Source organism: Chrysemys picta, chromosome 8 (genome assembly GCF_011386835.1).
Source record: "Chrysemys picta bellii isolate R12L10 chromosome 8, ASM1138683v2, whole genome shotgun sequence".
NCBI lineage: Eukaryota > Metazoa > Chordata > Testudines > Emydidae > Chrysemys > Chrysemys picta.
In genome coordinates, this window is record NC_088798.1 from 705,344 (window position 1) to 718,052 (window position 12,709).

General features: G+C 49.7%; 1 protein-coding gene across 20 annotated transcripts in view; it reads left to right on the plus strand.

The window, feature by feature from the left end:
- The first annotated feature begins 10,189 nt into the window (after window positions 1-10,189).
- PTPRF (protein tyrosine phosphatase receptor type F) overlaps window positions 10,190-12,709 on the plus strand; it is a 560,345-nt gene continuing 557,825 nt past the window's right edge. For 15 of the 20 annotated variants that reach the window (XM_065555286.1, XM_065555292.1, XM_065555285.1 and 12 more), the window contains exon 1: window positions 11,014-11,175. The gene's annotated coding sequence lies outside the window, so the exon portion shown is untranslated. Of the gene's footprint in view, window positions 10,256-10,988; window positions 11,176-12,709 lie in introns of those variants that run through there. The other 5 variants (XM_065555289.1, XM_065555293.1, XM_065555287.1 and 2 more) reach the window with 4 other exon arrangements.

Here is a 12,709-nt window from a genome sequence, read left to right on the forward strand (position 1 = left end):
GGTTTGGTTCCTTGCCTACCGAGATAAAGTGAATAGCTGAGAGTTCTTTCCAAATCCCCTTCCCCCACCCTTTTCGCATGTATATTTTTCTTCCCTCTCTTTATGGAACATTATTGCTCCCTCTCTTTTCAGCTGAAGACTGATGGGCGGGGACCATTTAGACTTTTTAAACCGATGTTGGAGCTGATAATTGCATTATTTTCTTTCAGCATCTTTTAGATAGTAGAATTCTTAATGTAATTAAAATCACAAAGCTTACAGAGAAAAACTCCAAGAAGCTGTCTTCTTGTAAATAGCCATTGTAATAAAAATGTGGGAAGAAAAGTAAAGAGAAAAGGTAGTACTGTACAGAATCTCTTTCTGCTTTTGTGAGGCCTTTCCCAGCTGCCTTGAAGGACATGAATAAAGATTTCAAAATATAGGAATATAAGAATTGCCAGACTAGATCAGCCCCCATGTCCATCTAAGCCAATATCTTGTCTCTGACAGTAGCAACATCAGATGCTGCAAAGGTGTAAGAACCCCGCAACAGGCAGATGTGGGATAATCTTTCCCCCACGTTAATTCCCATCCTGGTCTCTCACAGTTAGGGATTTGCTTAAGCCCTAAAGCATGTGGTTTAATATCCCTTCCAATTTTTTTCTTGACATTAATTCTGACAACTCTGAATATTCTTGATAGCCATATGAATATAGTACATGGATAAGGTAAAGATTGACTTGCAGCCCAGTCTCTCAGTGACCGGGACCCAGCATATCTAAAAGAGCATAAAATTCTTGGATGAAGGCTGTGGTCAGCAACTCCGCTCCTCAAGCATAGTGGAACTTTTTGCCACAAAGAAAGCTCAGCAGGGTGGATGACAGGTTTCTCATAGCTGCTCTTAGACTGTGCAGCAAACTTCCAGAGGCACTAAGGACCATCACAGATCTCTCCACCTTCTGCTCCCAGGGCCATGTGCACTTCTCAAACCTGCCTTCTCCACCATAAACACAGAACGGCATGTACATTTAAAAACAAAAATATCCCAAAACAGGACATTCCACTGCACGCAGGATTCTCCCCCTTGGGAAAGAGGATGAGAGAGAATGAGCTGCACCCAGCAGATGCTAGGCAAGCACTTAGGTGCTGAGATACTATAGTGAGGAAGAACAGGAGGACTTGTGGCACCTTAGAGACTAACAAATTTATTAGAGCATAAGCTTTCGTGGACTATAGCCCACTTCTTCGGATGCATATAGAAGAAGTGGGCTATAGTCCACGAAAGCTTATGCTCTAATAAATTTGTTAGTCTCTAAGGTGCCACAAGTCCTCCTGTTCTTCTTTTTGCGGATACAGACTAACACGGCTGCTACTCTGAAACCTTTTATAGTGAGGAGAGCAGGATAGAAACCCATGCAGAACAGACGTGGCAATGCTGCATACGTCGCAAGTGGTGACTTGTAGATAGGAAAATGTGGGAGGGAAAAGAAAGTACAAGATCAAGGATGGCTTAAAAATTTCTAGTCTTGGGAGTTTGAGTCAGGAGGAGTCAGAGATAGATCTGATACTGAAAGAACAGCTAGTTCCCAGAGGGATGACTTCAGTCCTTGAAGCATTCAGTGCGGGGAAGCTGGATAGGTCAGGGAGATGAACAGTTAGGGGTTATCTGAACAGAAAGACATACAAGGCTGAGTAAGATTTCCAGTTTGAGGAGGGCAAAGAATGGCGCCTTGCAGCTCTCCACGCAGAAGGGGCTGGGGAGATAGGGAATGAAGAAGTGTTCAGCTAGTCAGATTATTTCATTGGTTTAAAATGCTGAACCCTTCAGTTTTTGGGAGAGAGGTGTCCCCAAGCTGCTGAGATGAACAAAAATAAACACCACTCACTCTGCCATATTTGCAGAGTGCCCATTGCTATGGTACATGGGAGCCGTCTCTCCCCTGCTTTAAGTGATACCTTTAAATGCTCTTTATTCCAAAATTCGATCAATGGCTGCCTCACATTTATTACTTGACCCTCCCTGATTTATTGGTCTTGTATGTTTAAATCTGTAGCTTAAATTTGTAACCTTTAAGGCTTGGAAATGTATGTTAAGTGGTTTCCATGCTGCTGTAAAACCACCCTGAGCATCCTGACAGGGAATATTTATAAACGACATTAATTATTATCTCCACCTTAGCTGCTGTTCTTATATTCACAGGACTGTACCATTCTGCTGGAATTGAGATGGGTGGTTGTTAAATTCAAACAAAACTGATATTCTGAATATCTGAGTCCCTTGATAGTTTTTCCATGTTAAACTTGTAACCCTCCCTCACAGTCCTGGCACTCGTACAGAACCATTTGTGGCCTCGCAGCTGATGACTCAACTGCTCACAAGGCAGTACCTGTTAGTCCTTCTAGCACAGGTGACTTCAGAAACAAGAAAACTATTCTACATAAACACTGATCTGAGTAAAATCTCCCAGTATCTCCCCAGATAGTACCCAAATGTCTTTCCTTGGCAAAACCATGTACTCCTCTTGTATCAAATACAATAAATCATGACAACCAGGGACTCATTTGAAGGCAGGAGCCCACAGGAAGAGGTACATGTGCTGAAAGGACTCTAACCAATCATCAGCCTCTAAAATATCAAGCTATGAAATATGTATCTGCTAATGCCAGAGCATTTTTTTAAATGATCTGTCAAGGCGGCTTGTTCAGGCTTACCCATAAAGGCTGAATTAAATGCAAAACAACTCAACAGGGGATAGCCTCACCCTGCTCCCGTGCTCAGAAGTCTCCCCAGCTGAAATTCAGCCCTGTGCAGAGAGGCAGCGAAAGCCCCATGTCCTGCTCAGACTCATAGGCATTAAATAATACAGAGCCGTTGTGCTGGCCCTCTGCCCAGGGGAGACAATCACTCCCTGAGAATAATGGGAGTTCTACACACAGACCAGAGGGAGGACATCACCCTGTGCTGGTGTAACATTACGACAGAGATGTTAATTGTACTAAGGTCAGGATAGGCGGCATTATGGTTTTCCACAGCAGCTGGGAGGGTACCTAGCCATGCTGTGCATCTGTATTAATTCTGGTCTTTGCAGAAAGCTGTCCACAGCCACATAAGTAGTTACAGTGGGGCATAATCCTTCTCCCAAGCCTGGGGCAGGGCATGCACAGCATCCATGATCTCAAGGCTGCTGTAGCATGCATGGCTAGCTCTGCCTCCTAGACATGAGTTTTGGCCTGGGGATCCAGACTTTCATGTATCCACTGGACAGGCCCTCCACTCTCCTCTGTGGACCCACTGCAGAGGATTGCTGTATCCAGATTCCCCTGCCTGGCTTCTCCATACACTGCCTCTCTTTGTAGAACAGAAACATGTAGATTATACTGGGGGTGAGGGCGGGGCTCCTGTGACCATTCCAGGCCCAGGAAGAATTGACACAGCCCTTGCTGCATGCAGGAAGAGAGAATACTCACATACCGGAGGTCTGGGATTAATAGATTCTAGGACTGGAAGGGACCTTGAGTGGTCATCGAGTCCAGTCTCCTGCCCTCATGGCAGGACCAAATACGGTCTAGACCATCCCGGATAGACATTTATCTAACCTACTCTTAAATATCTCCAGAGATGGAGATTCCACAACCTCCCTAGGCAGTTTATTCCAGTGTTTAACCACCCTGACAGTTAGGAACTTTTTCCTAATGTCCAACCTAGACCTCCCTTGCTGCAGTTTAAACCCATTGCTTCTTGTTCTATCCTTAGAGGCTAAGGTGAACAAGTTTTCTCCCTCCTCATGATTAGCTGCCACAAGAACAATACATTAATTTCTTCACTTTCTCAGGATTAGAAATCTAACTACAGCGTGGGTCTGCTCTGAAAAGGGACTTTGTCAAAATGGATCTCCCTGCTTATTGTGTCCCCACAACCTCAGGATCAAATTTACTCAGTTTACAAATAAATAAATTAATTAAAGAAATAAATGTGTGTGTTTTTAAGTAGCAGCCTTCCAAACTCATCTTGGGACCTGAAACTCTGTCTTGGATCTTTCCTGTTTGCTGGTCGTCCTCAGCAGGAAAGCTGCCGCAGGGCCACCCCACGCCTCAGTAACGCTTGTACAATCTTCTAATTATTATCTTCTTCAGTGGGTTGCACATGTGCAGTGAGGAAGAACTTGGCCCTGCAGTCAGAACGCGGCCCTGCAGTCAGAACTCGGGGGCATGAGAGAGGACAGAATTCATTCTGTAATGCTAAAAAGAATACGAAGTCTAAAAATCATTTTTCTGCTACTAAAGTTGGCAGCTATCACTCTGATAGAGGCAGGGAGCAGAGCTGTTTGAATGAACCGCTGCTATTTTTACAGAATCATTTTTTGAGATCAGAATTACATTTTAAGATCTTTTTCTTGCACTGGTATGCAGTATTTTGTATTACTGCATCTGCTACATGGGTCACAATTTGAAACTTTGAGGAGTATTTTTATTGCAGGAAGAAGGTGTTGAGAGTTCCCTCAGTATAAAAGTACCAAATCCTGTAACAAGGTCTATAGATTTGCTGTAAGACTAAGGTATGTCACTCCCTTTCCCTTCTAAATGCTTATCAGGAAAAGCACTTAATCAAAAATCCACACTTGTACATAGTAGATAGAATGTATGATAGCAGCATTCCTCATCCAGTACGTACAAGCCAAGTTTGAAGTTTTAAAACAACGTTGTCTCTAAGATATTTGAGCATAAAAGTCTCCACCATATTAAACTTTCCATACCTGCTTTTTAAATGTTTTTAAACATGTTCTGGTAACAAAGAAACAGACAGAACAACAAGCCAAATTGGGCTAAAATTATAGTTGACAGAAAAGATACACTTTCTTAGCTCGAGACCAAGCAGGGGATCTTTCAGCCCTAAAGGTACATTTTATGGCAAAGTTAAAGTTAACCGGATACAGGAATTTGGGCAGAATATCAGGGAAAGCTTCTTGACAGTGAGATATATTGACCTGTGGAAAAGACACCTTCCTTCCCCAAGGGAAGTATCAAAATCCCCATCACTGGCCCAGGCCAATGATTCTCCCGCAACAAAGCTTTGAGTTTGATTTAAGATCTCAGTCTCTTCTTCTCCAGATTGCAGTGGTCTGTCAGTTTGACTGCTATGGAGGTGAGCGGGGGCTGAGGGTGCTCAGCACCTCTCAGAAAGTGTTCAGCATGGAACCCTGGTGCCCATCAAACTGGAGAGGACCAATGTTGAAGGGCTCCAGGAGTAGTCCTGGCTAGTTCTCATTTGCTGGGCATAGAGGCCATGATAACAAAATCAGCAAGAACTTGGAGATCCTCAGAGACCTAAGAAGGGTGGGGAGGAACGGTGGAAAGACTCTTAACCCTAACAGGCAAGATAATGAGATTGGAAAAAGCAAGCTTGCGAGTTTTTATAAGGAGACTATTACATTTCCCAGTCTGCAACTTTGGACCTGTGTGAATAAAGGAAGGTTCTCAATTAAATATTATTTATAGTGGAATGGTGCCTTGAAGGTCCAGCTGAGATCTGGGCCGGGGGCCCCATGGTGCTAAGCACTGCACAGACACACAGTAAGACACAGTCCCTAAGACAAACACCACCAGAATCAGAGACCTCCTGGACTATGACCGGTGGGACTGGGTGGATCCCTGAGGTTCAATGTTTGAAGACTTAACAGTGGTTCAAGACTGCACTCAGAAACCTGGGAAACTGTTTACACTACCCTGGACACCCTAGATGGGCAATACTTTCCCACTTGCAAGCAGCAAGTCCAATAATTTAAAACAAAGAGGGAAGGAGACAAGAGAAAACAATTAGGAAAACCAGCATTAAGTAACCCTCATCCACCCAGGATGTTTTAATAATAGTCCCAATCTCTGTCCTCCCCTGGGAGTGAGTGGCAGCTGCGTTCGAGCCACTTTCCTCCTCCCTAGCTGGGCTCCCCACTCACAGTTTGCTGTCCTGAGTTGGTGGAGTCCAAAGATTCTGCAAGGACAGCGCTGCCTGGTCTACTCCAGGGGCTCTACCACCTGCCCCAGCCCAGGTGATTTCAGCTTTAATTGCTGGACAAGGAGACCACACCTGACTCCCTTAAGTAAGTTGCTGCTGCTGCTTCTCTCTTCAGCTTTAACCCAAACTTCCTCCGCTGTGTGCTGTCCATTGCCTCAAAACCACCTCTGCTCTTCCAAGAGAAACCATGGGTATCTAGGCCCCTTAACAGAGTCCTGACAAAGCAGAGGCACTCAGTGGGAAACAACACTCTCTTTTTCCTTCACTGTAGCCCAATCCAGGAGACTGTATCTAGCTGTGCCTGACTGAGTGACCACAGGTGCATTTGGGTAACTGTCTTCTGCCTTCAGCTTCCAACATGGTCAGTAGCATTTTGTTGCCCTCAAAACTTAATTGCACTTTAACCAAACTGCCCCAGTCAGTCCCCCCCCCAGCTCTCCCACAGATCCTGGCAGAGCTCCCTCCTCTACGAAGCCCGTCCATCTGCAGCTTTTATACAGCTCTGGGCTGCACTTCTCCTCATTCACCAATAGGTGTCAATAGTGAGCTCCCTTCTTTCTGTGGCTTCAAGTCATAGGGCTTGCAGATTGAATGCAACTACACGGGGATGGGCAAACTTCTTGGCCCAAGGGCCACATCTGGGAATAGAAATTGTATGGCGAGCCATGAATGCTCACAAAATTGGGGTTGGGGTGCGGGAGGAGGTGAGGGCTCTGGTTGGGGGTGTGAGCTCCAGGGTGGGGCCAGAGATGAGGAGTTCAGGGTGCATAAGGGGGCGCTGGGGTTGTGGAGTGGGGTGCAGGGGGGGATGAGGGCTCCAGCTGGGGGTGCAGGCTCTGGGATGGGACTGAGGGGTTCAGAGGGCAGGAGAGGGATAGGGCTTGGCCAGGGGGTTGGGGTGTGGGAAGGGGTGCAGGCTCCGGCTGGGGGTGCGGGCACTGGGCATGAGTGGTTTGGGGTGCAGGAGGGTGCTCTGAGCTGGGATCGAGGGGTTTAGAGGGCAGGAGGTGGATCAGGGCTGGAGCAGGGGGTTGGGGCGCAGAGGGAGGCTCAGGGGTGCAGGCTCCAAGCGGCGCTTATCTCAAGTGGCTCCCAGAAGCAGTGGCATGTCCCTTCTCTGGCTCCTACGCGGAGGCATGGCCAGGCGGCTCTGCACACTGCCCTGTCCACAGGCACCACCCCTGCAGCTCTCACTGGCTGCGGTTCCCGGCCAATGGAAGCTGCGGGGGTGGCACTTGGGGTGGGACAGCATGCAGAGCGGAGCCCCCTGGCTGTCCCTAGGCGTAGGAGCCAGAGGGAGGACATGCCGCTACTTCCGGGAGCCGGGTGGAGCGGCCCCCAACCCTGTTCCCCAGTTGGAGCACTGGAGTGGGGCAAGCCCCAGATCCCTCTCCCCAGTGAGAGCTTGAGGGCTGGATTAAAATGGCTGGTGGGCCGTAGTTTGCTTACCCCTGACCAAGCGTCACCCAATTAAATTGATAGGCAACGGGCAGAGACGACGTGTGTGTGAGGCATGCAGGGTCACGCCCCCACCCCCGATTTCTTGGGTCGTCTCTTGCCAGGACTACCAGCAGCGAGGAGGCAGCGTCTCCTCCAGGCGGTGGCACTCACCTACTGGAGTTCCAGCTCTTCATGTTGCCTGCTTTGCAGACCACTGAGATGAGGCAGAGGCAATACGTGGGATGGTCGTGATCCCCCCCACCTCCGGCTATCCACAGTTACGTGTGGCCTCTGGAAGCAGGTTTAAAACAAACAAGAGGAAGTACTTCTTCACACAATGTGCAGTCAACCGGTGGAATTTGTTGTGAAGGCCAAAACAAAGCTTATGCTCAAATAAATGTGTTAGTCTCTAAGGTGCCACAAGTACTCCTGTTCTTTTTGTGGATACAGACTAACACGGCTGCTACTCTGAAAACAATAACAGGGTTCAAAAAAGAACTAGATAACTTTATGAAGGATAGGTCCATCAATCACTATTAATCAAGATGGCCAGGGATGCAACCTCATGCTCACTTGCTGACCTGGGCCAGATTCGAGCCAGTTCCTCAAAGCCATCTCTTTGTTAAAATAGTGAAATAATACATTAATATGTAAAAGCTGACTACTGAGCATGCACTAAAACTCTTCTGGTATTAATTTATTCATATTAGTGTTGTGATGGTTCCATGTTATGGATCAATGACAAAATGAATAGGATTTACATTGTAGATAACATGTAGATGAAGTGCACCACTTGCTAAAAAACAAATTAAAATAAATTCTGGGATTAACAGAAAATCACTCTCTTTCCCTTTCTCTTCCTGTGAAGTGTGGGGAAGAAGAACAAAGGCATTGCAAGAACTCTGCTATTCCCAGCTTGAATGAAGGAGGAGAAGCCTCATTTCCCAAGACAGAAGGCTCATTCTAATGGGGTAATTGCCTCCTTGGCTTCTCTGGACCATCCCCTGCTTCCACCCCACCCAAAGTGTCTCTTTGTAAGATATGCGCCATTCCAGCTTTGACGAAAAGGTAACATCCAGTTGCCACAATCTGTTTAATTCTCTGACTGCTGCTGTGACTGCTATTGCAAGGCATTCAAGAGATCTTGAGCTGTCATATACGTAGCATCCCCATGGTATACTGAGGAATCTCTGCCCTTCCCAGCTGAGATTGGGCAGAACCCACCCAAATGTTACTTTTTCAGCAAAGATGGGGGTGATAAGAATCCAGGGAAGAGAGCAGTGATTGGGGATGAGTGAAGGAGTGGAATGATGTAACTGGTTGGGATGAGAGAGAAAAGAGGATAGAAAGAATAACTCTGCACTTCTGTATTGTTTGATGCAAGGATCTGGGAGTGCTTTACAAACATTAGGTAATGGAGCGTCACAAACCCCCACAGAGGCAGGATTATGAGTCTCTTATAGATGAACAGTGCTTGTATTGGCCCAGCGTGGCTGTGTAGCGTAACAACACCTTTCCACTACACACCTGTCCCCCTGGTGCAGCTCTGTTCTTTCTCACGGGTTGTTGAGCTATGAAAGGTGGTCCAATCCCTGCTGAGGACCTCATTCAACCTTATCTGCTCTGCTCCGTAGATATCTCACTAACTCCAATCCCACTTCAATCCTCACCTGCCTCCGATTTTCCCCGTCCCCTGCCTATCCTACCCCTTAGCACCGGAGGAGCTTCAAAGCCACTTGCACTTACCAGCAAGCTATGTGGATGTACCCCTCAATCACGCTGGATAGAGGACATGGCACAGCTTGTAGCGATAAGACAGGAGTTCTGGAAGCTGGGGAGGACTGAGCTGGGATGGGGGCCAAGGAAGACTCTAAACTGGAGGGGAGCTGCAAGGGAGGAAAAAAGTGGGTTCTGATCTGGTGAGCCTGGCAAAGGAAGACGTGGGCTGACTTTAGTAGGGGAATGAGGACAGAAAGAGTTTGAATATAGGAAGAAGAGCAGTGACTGAAAGAACACAAGGAATAAATCCAACAGAGGGATGGAGGAACAAAAGAAAGAGAGAGACGGGAACTATGAAAACAAATCTATAAGGGATTTAAACGTGTACAGGAGAAAAAAGATGAGGAAGGTGAATATTGTTTATTTTATTGGATTTTTATTTTACAAATGGCAGGGGGAATGGTTTGGACGATCCCGGTTATTGCTCCTTTTTTTTGTCTCCAGCAGCTCCTTCATTTTGCTGCTTCTGCCTGTCTCCATCTGTCTCTTGTTTCTTCTTTTTGACTCCATCTCTTTCTCTCCAAAGGTGGCTCAGATATAGATCTTTAGTGAATGCCTGGCAAATCATGGCCCTAAGGCCATGCCTGCCCCAACAAGCATAAACTCATATAACACTATTAAGAGGTACCTGGATTCAAAACATGGTTGAAAATGCATAACGTTGCAATTTTTATTAATGATTTTTAACACCCCCAGGAATATGTGAGGTGCACTGGGTGCCAGCTTGATGCGATGTGTTCAGGAGGAGCACCCCTCCCCCGCAGGCCCCTCACAAAAGAGGAATAGCAGGTTTGTCTGCTTCCTATCAGACATCACCTGTCTCCACTGCAGGGGTGTGTGTGTGTGTGTGTATGTATGTGTCCTACAGGTTATGAGCACCACCTGAAACAACTGTGGAGCACAGGGGGAGGGGAGAGCTGGAGGCAGTTTGTCTGTGGCTGCAGCTGAGATTAGTGTGGGGGCTGCTCACACATCCCTGTGAACCCAAAGCACCAGAGCAAGCAACAGTTTCACTCTTCCCTGCCAGTGAGATCACTGCTACCCAGGGTAGGCTCCATGGGGCAGCACAGGCTGAAGGGGAGGAAGGAGGGTGGGGTGAGAAGCCAGGCTGGGGACACCTGTGGAAGGCAGGGAGAGGCTGAGCCCAGGCTCCCAGCCCAATGGGGGTGGGGTAAGGATGCTGTGGGGAGCAGGACGGGTGGGGGGCAGGTGCTGAGGGGAGGAGGGAACAGGGGCCTGGGCACTGAGGGGGGCCAAGGCAAGGAAGGGGTAGCAGGAAGCTGGGAGAGGGAAGCGGGAGGTTGAGTCCTGAGGTGAGGGGGCTAGGTGCTGAGGGGGCAGGGGTGAGGGGAGGGGATGTGGGGGACTAGGTGGGGGAGTGACTGGGGTGGGCGAGGAGGGAAGGGGGCAGCAGAAGTGGGGGGCTGGGCACGGAGGGAAGGGGGGCGGGGTGAGGGGGGTTGGGAGCGGGGGGCAGGTGGTGAGGGAAGGGGGGGTGGGGGGGCAGTGGGGTGAGGGGAGTTGGGAGCGGGGGGCAGGTGGTGAGGGAAGGGGGGGTGGGGGGGCAGTGGGGTGAGGGGAGTTGGGAGGGGGGGCAGTGGGGTGAGGGGGGGCTGGGCACGGAGGGAAGGAGGGGCAGGGGGGCAGGGTGAGGGGGTTGGGAGGGGGGCAGGGCACGGAGGGGAGGGGGAGGGGGAGCGGGACTAGCTGGGGGGGGGGGGGTGGCCGCTGGGGGGCCGCCTCGCGCAGCGCGGCTGTGGAGCGGCGCCTGGGCTCGGGCACGCGCGGCGCGCCCCGGAGGGAGGGAGCGGGCGGGCGGGCTGAGGGCGGCGCGCGGCGCGCGGGCACGGGCGGCGGAGCCGGAGCCGGAGCCGGAGCGGGCGGCAGTCGGTCGGTCGGTCGGTCGCGCAGCCGGAGCGGCGGGAGGCAGCATGCGGGCGGGCGGCGACCCCAGCTCCAGCCCCGCGGTGAGTGGAGCCGCTCGGGCGCGCCCGGTCCCGACCCCTGGGGCTCGGCGCCCCCCCGAGCCGAGCCGAGCCGCCGCCTGTTGAGCCGGGTCCCGAGCCCCTTCCCCGGGCAGCCCCGGGCAGCCCGACCTGCCGCGGTGGCCTGGAGCCCGCGGGTGGGTGGGACCTGTGCCCGGCCCCCCACCGCCCCGGGCTCGGTCCGGGCTCGCCCCCTTCCCCCCACCGCCCCGGGCTCGGTCCGGGCTCGGCCCCTGCCCCCCACCGCCCCGGGCTCGGTCCGGGCTCGCCCCCTGCCCCCCACCGCCCCGGGCTCGGTCCGGGCTCGCGGCGGGGGCTGCAGCCCGGTTCTGGGCAGGGCTCGGACCCGGGGCTCGGGGCCCGCGGAGGAGCCGGGCTGCAGGGGCCGGGCCCGCTCCCCATGGCGGGGGGCCACAGCACCTGGGCCGCGCCGTCTCCCGGCGTGTGGGAACGGATCGTAGCAGCTCATCCGCCTGCCAGCTCAGGTGCTGCCGCGAAACCCCAGTGTAGCCTTTCAGCCAAGGAAACAAAACACAAACAGCTATTTAATCACAATGGAAACTCCGTCCTAAACTCGGGTCTCTGGAAAAAGGATAAATGTGAAGTCAGGATCTAGGACTGGAGTTTAGCTTTGTCAGTCCTCTGGCTTTGGTTGGCTCATCACAGCCTCCTCTTACACGTTTTTGTATTTCATTGTTTAAAAAAAAAAACACAAAAAACTGTGTGTGGACACTGAGACCATCCAGCAAATCAGCACCCCTTTCTAAGGTTATTCTGTTTGCATTCGTTGGTTATTTATATTTAAATGGCTCTTGTGATTGTAACTGTTCTATATTTTTTTTCACCTGTGTATTTTAAATACTGTTTATTTTTTTTGGCAAGCACAAAACTCCTTTTTATCAAATGGTGGCGTTGGCTGATTTGCAGCAGAAAGAGCAGGCACTTTAACAGATACACAGTTAGATGGTTGTAGAAAATCTTCTCCAGTTTTAGTCTTTGGATTTTTAACCCTTTTAAAAACTAATTTACTTGGACAACAAATGAAACATTCCAGGTACAAATTACCTTACAAGAGAGGAAAGGGTATTGATGTAATGAATCTTCAATTATTAATGAAAATGGCCGAGTGACCTTTCTCAGTGGAAGAACGTACCTAAGTCGTCATGGTTTTGAAAAGTTCATCATTTCCGGTTTCATATACATTTTTCTCCCACTGGCAAGTTTAATAGGTAAGGAATACACATGATCCAGACTGTCTGACTTTACCTGAGGTGCCAATGATGGGAAACCATAGAAATGTTGCCTTTCCTGCTCCTCCACTCAGAGAAAAATGTTCAGAAACAAAATTTTGAATTTCAACTAGGTCTACCAAGCAGTCTGGAAAAGAGGCAATGACACCACTTTAGTAGTAACCCTCAACAACCAGATGCTTTCAGAATGGCTGCTTCACCCTTTCAAATGGCAACGGAAAGTGTTGGGCTTTTTATCTTCAAAGCTTTGTTCTTTCAACTGCAGA